This window comes from Dermacentor silvarum, unplaced genomic scaffold, assembly GCF_013339745.2.
Source record: "Dermacentor silvarum isolate Dsil-2018 unplaced genomic scaffold, BIME_Dsil_1.4 Seq343, whole genome shotgun sequence".
In the NCBI taxonomy this organism is placed as follows: Eukaryota; Metazoa; Arthropoda; class Arachnida; order Ixodida; family Ixodidae; genus Dermacentor; species Dermacentor silvarum.
Window position 1 is genome coordinate 22,792 of NW_023606086.1, and position 6,005 is coordinate 28,796.

Consider the following 6,005-nt stretch of genomic DNA (forward strand, 5'->3'; position numbering starts at 1 on the left):
GCGCGGTCGGGGTGGTTCGGGATGATTTTCTCCGCCACGGACGCCGGCGCTTACGCCGACAGCCAACGCCGCATTTTCTGCGACACGGGGTCCTTAACGCTGTCGTGTTAATTTATATGACTGACCTTCAAGGCTTATCTGCAATCCACTCCACGATGTAAGTATATTCCCCGCGCAGCCTCGTAATATTGCACACGGCATTCTGTCTAAATCTATATTATATAATTGCTGTGCTATTTTATTTTATTATTTTTATCTCATGTAACATTTTAATATGTTTGTGTTGTTTATTTTGTTGCTTTTGTATAGTTTAAATAATCTCAAGAAGTGACAGTTCCCTGAAATATAAACAATATTACATAATTGCTATCTTTTTATTTCGACGTGCTATAAAATCATTGCATCCAAAGTTCGCCTTTATCTCTTGCCTACCCTAATTCGATAATTTTTGGTTGGTGCACGTGTAGGTATAGCAATCGGTATTAGTATTGAGCTAATTGCTTGTTGCTACGAAATAACTTTTTCTAGCAAATGAACGTAAATTTCAATTTTCGCGCCGAAATCCTGAAAATTGTCCTTAACAAAATGGCGCCTACAGTAATCAACAGCCTTTCATTTATACTTTAAAGACAAAACCTTGTGAACGTTGCGTTATTGTATAATTATTATTACATATTATTACAATTAATATTATAAAAGTAATAACGTAAATATAGTAGCAATATTAAAGAAGAATTGGCAAGAAGCAGTTTGGCGCAACGTCTCGCATTTTCCTTCTGCCTGCTTTGGCGGCGTATTTGCGTTGCGATTGCGTCATTCTTCTCGGAGCCGGCAGTGAACTTGCAAGTCGCGTGTTTGCATGAGTTTTTTGAAGTGCTGTTGGGACTGGGGCTGCGTGATCGTCACTGGCGTCCTCCAGAGTGCCCACCGATCAGAAAGTCGTACGAACCGCAAGCTTTGAACGTCTGTTTATCGCACCCTCGAAAGCGGCGGCACAGAAGGCGCGCTGTGAGCTCCGGTGGCAACAGCAGCCCTTTGTCTCGTAACGGTAAGTAAACGTTTGTTAGCGTAGCCAGCATGCTTATGTGTATTGATTATGAACACTATGTTGAGAGATGTCAAGAGCAGAGCACGCCTCGAGGTTGCCGAAATGTTTAAAGCGCTTGGCCTAGCTTGTCGAGGCAGGCGACAGCTTTGCGCACCGGCAGCTCAGTAAGCGTTCGCGACGGGCTAGCGGTAGCGTGTCCAAAAGTGAACCGCAAGCGAGCTACTCCTGACAGCGAGTATCCTAGCTTCAGTGCAGTAAGCGCAACGCCTGTTAGCAGTAGCGCGGCTACAGGCCGCGCTACTGTTCAGGGCTGGTATTTTGTAGCGATGCCTTTCCGATGCTAATGCCTCTTCGCGCTTTTCGCGCTTGGTCAGTGGGCAGAGTGACGGTCCGCTCACGTTATCAACGGGATCAGCCGGCCGTGAGTGGTGGATGATAAATCAAGTAAATAAAGCGCAAGGCATCGCTTCAACATACCGGCCCGGATTGCACAGAAAGCTGCTCAGATTGTTCAGATCGTAATGCTGAGGTTTTCGGCGACTGGTGTCTAGTGCTGAAGCCAGGTGAGGATTCATAAGGATGTATTTAACGCTGACGTGCAGGAAACCGCAGAACGGCAGGAAGCCAAAGCACTAGCAGCTAAAATTTCGCAGCTTCGCTTGCAAATTGGGCTCTACAATGTAACATTACCCACAGGTCCCTGACACCGCTTTCCGACTTCTAAGAGCACATGGGTGTTTCCGGAATCTTTCAAAAGATGCTAGAACTTTTCTGAAGACCCCCCGTGGTGCTGTCGAGGTATGTGTATGTGTTGCCTTAAACTAGCTTAAATTTCGTTGATAAATTTAAAGAAAATTAGAGCATGCTTCCACTTCAAATGCCCTACGTGTTTTGGATCTGCTGTTTGATAATGACAAGAGCATATGTAGGTGGAACGTGGTTGGAGTGGAAGCATGTGTATTTTGCACATTGTATACATCAGAGCATTTGGAGCACGACCAAATTTTTGTGATCTTTTTATTGGCTAAGTTGTTGAGGTGATAAAATAGTTTTGCTGTGAGGAAGTTCGAGATGTAGTAATTTGCTTACTGTGTCAATAAATAAGTATGTTGGAATTTGAATGCTTTTTTTTTTCATGTAATGACAAAATCTTTATTTAACATAGGTGCCGTCCAGACTGGCCATGAGACCAGCGAATTTGCTGTAGAAACAGCCATCTGGGAGTGGCTGCGTCACGCTCCTGCCAGGCACAGAACTGCCATTGCCAAGGTAATGTGTCTTCATATGTGTCGCAATGGTTTAAACATATTGCAAATGTGAAACCAGCTATGAAAGACACTCCTAGGATACGAAAGCAGATTTGAAAAAAAAAAAAACCTTTCTGCATGTTAACTGCAGCAGCAATGAGGTATTTTTTCGAACTGGGCAAGATAGCATGAGTGAGGCTTGCACTCAAGCTCTCCGGTATTGAAGAGGAAGCAACTGTCATACAATTCAATTGGGTAGGCAGGTAGGTAGTAAACTTCATTGGGATACAATTGGGTAACAGTAATTTTTGCTACATTTATAACAAAATAACTGTAAGCTTCTTAGCAAAACGTACACTTATATCATTTACACTAGGCACTGTCGAGTGTAGCCGCGCATTTGAAGCACCTATTTACTATATTCTTTCATCGTAAACTTGAAGCGTAAGGAAAAATTTAAAGGGGGCTAAGTATCGTGCAGTAAGCTGGGGAATGGACGAGTTTAGTGTGATGACATAGAAAGATCGCTTCACTGTATATGCCAAGGTACGTTATATTTCAGTTTGGCAAGATGACTGCAGAAGATTACGTGAAGTGATAAGTTGAAATATTATCAAGCTGTACGGTGTGGATTCATTTAGAGCAACAAAGACGCTAAAGATCATTAGGATAAATATTTGTCTAGCAGTGAGCTTAGAGGTACGAGATTTCTGGCTTTATGTTTTCTGCTTTAGATGGAGGTTGTGGAAATTTAAACCCTACAAAAAGAACTCGTAAGCATCATCATCATCGGCCTATTTTGTCCACTGCAGGACGAAGGCCTCGCCCTGCGATCTCCATTTACCCCTGTCTTGCGCTAGCGTATTCCAACTTGCGCCTGCAAATTTCCTAACTTCATCATCCCATCTAGTTTTCTGCCGACCTCGACTGCGCTTCCCTTCTCTTGGTATCCAATTTGTAACCCTAATGGTCCACCGGTTATCCATCCTACGCATTACAAGGCTTGCCCAGCTCGTAAGCATCATGGTGTCCTAAATAATATACTGCATAGCTTTTGTGTCAACCAGCCTCCCAAAAACCAAGACTGGTTCTAGATAACCTGTATAGTGCATTATTCAGGGTGGTCTGTGGTCCAAGTCACCAAGTGCTCCAGTACTGTGTTACGTGCTCCGCCACTGTGCCGAGTGCTCTCCATTTCTGCAGTAGACCAAGTGCCCCTTTGCGTCTCCATTTTACCAAGTGCTCTAATATTGTCAAATGCTTGACCACGTCTGCAATGTGCCATATTAATTTTCACAGCGTCCTACGAAATGCATGGACGTTCCAGTTAACTTTGCTTCAATGCATAAAATAGCATTTTCCTTTAAAAGTTCACTGGAACGCCCATGCATTTTGTAGGACACTTTGAAAATTAATATTTTGAGACTGTTTCACTCCTGAGAATTCGTTGCAAGTGCATATTCCTTGCGAACTCGGCGGCTGTAAATCGTAGATTGAAAGATGTGCCGTAAAACAATTAAAAGGTTTATTAGGATAATTGTGTTAATTATTCAGTTAGGCATACTGATTTCTTGCAGAAGTAGTGGCCACCTCATCGTGTAGTTTAGATCAAGGATTATAATTGTGCTATGTGCCACAGGCAATTTTTAAAAATTTTGTGCAGCTAAATTGAAACACTCTGTATATGTAAGTACTGACACGATACCACTGACTTGATACCGGATTTTGAAAAAAAAAACTATTGTGGCAAGCCACAGACCACCCTGAATGCACTATACAGGTTTTCTAGAACCAGTTTTGGTTTTTGGGAGGCTGGTTGATACAAAAACTATGCAGTATATTATTTAGGACACTATGATACTTACGAGTTCTTTTAGGGTTATGTCCACAACCGCCATTTAAAGCAAAAAATATAAAGCCAGAAATCTCGTACCTCTAAGTTCACTACTAGACAAATATTTATCCTAATGATCTTTAGCGTCATTGTTGCTCTAAATGAATCCACACCGTACACCTTGCTAATATTCAAACTTATCACTTCACGTAATCTTCTGCAGTCATCTTGGCAAACTGAAATATAACATACCTTGGCGTATACACTGAAGCGATCTTCCTATGCCATCACACTAAACTCCTCTATTCCACAGCTTACTGCATAATCCTTAGCCCCTTTAAAATTTTTCCCTATGCTTCATGTTTACGTAGAAAGAATATAGAAATTTATTGAGAGCAAATCTTAGCCTAAAGTATCGTTTTTTTAACAAATCCATAATATCTACAAATGGTATATGATTTTTTTTCTCACCAAAGTCTGTGTTAAAAGTTATTAGCTCTCGGCATTTTATGTTGAATTCTTTGACCTTGCGTGACCATGTTTTCTGCAGGACTGTGCCACTGAACAGCCCGGATATGTGTGACATGGTTCCCTCGGCCTGTTGCACCTTTACCTATCACCCGCAGCATCTAGCTGCCAGAGTGACCTTGCTTTCTTCAGCGCTGTGCCACTGAACAGCCCGGACATGTGTGACATTGTCTCCCAGGCCTGCGGTACTTTCGCCGATTACCCGTGGCGTCGAGCTCCAGTGTGCCGAGTTGTCCAATACTGCCAAGTGCTTTATGATGCCACCAATGGGCCAAATGCTCTAGTACTGTTATGTGCTTCGCCACTCTGCCTTGCGCTCTCCACATCTCCAGTATATAAAGTGTCCCATCGCGTCTCCATTTGTGAAGGGCACTACCAAGTCACCAAGTGCTCCAGTACTGTGTTATGTGCTCCGCTGCTTTGCCGAGTGCTCTCCGTTTCTACAGTATACCAAGTGCCCCATTGCATCTCCATTTTACCGAGTGCTCCAATATTGTCAAATGCTTGACCAGGTCTGGAATGTGCCATGTGCTCCACTGCTGTGCCAAGTGTATACTTTGTAAATGATATACATGCCTTAAGTTCAACCAATAGCTCTACTGCATAATTTATCCATACAGTTGGTCTTCAGATAGACTTCTATGTCAGTATGTACACATATTCTAGAGTTGTGTTACTGTTCCTGTAGAGTAGATGTGGGTCAACATGTTTTTTCTTCATAGAAGGCTACAGCGCGGAACCAACAAAGACAAAGAACACAGACACAGTGTTGACTTTCAACAAGAATCAGCTTTCTGAAAGTCAGTGCTGTGTCTGTTCTTTGTGTGCCTCTCCTGTCTTCGTCGGTTCCGCGCCATGGCCTTCTACGATGTTCAAGCAGCAAGCCCAACTGGTTACTCTGCTCAAATGTTTTTCTACCATTCTTGGCACCTTTGTGCCGTTTCCTATATCAAGTGCCCAGCTTGCTATGCAACTGCCGAGATTTTTCACGCCAGCGTGCTGCTGCCATTGATGTCATCATTGCTAATACAGCCTTCATAAATAACAACATAAACTTGGACAGCACAATATTAATTTTAAATTTTCATTTCATTCTAATATATAAAGAAGGTTGTACTTATTTGTTAATTTCTACTAACATTCTGCAGATATCACAAGGACCATGCATTGCGTTCAATGTTTTACTCACAGAAGATGTGTGCATCACTCCTGGAAGTTTGTAGTTTGTGTATGTCTAGTCAGGTTTTGTGGATTTTGCTTCGACCAACTTTCTAGTCACATTTCGCAGATTCTACTTGCACATCTATTGATTTTGTTTTACTTGCACGTGAATTGTCTGCATTTTGAC

At 42.4% G+C, this 6,005-nt stretch overlaps 1 long non-coding RNA gene across 1 annotated transcript; it reads left to right on the top strand.

Annotated features, from left to right (window-relative positions):
- The first annotated feature begins 963 nt into the window (after positions 1-963).
- On the top strand, positions 964-4,819 carry LOC119434955 (uncharacterized). Its single transcript, XR_005188715.2, has 3 exons — positions 964-1,048; positions 2,214-2,317; positions 4,680-4,819. It is a non-coding gene; the product is annotated as an uncharacterized LOC119434955 (long non-coding RNA).
- The last annotated feature ends 1,186 nt before the right edge of the window (positions 4,820-6,005 follow it).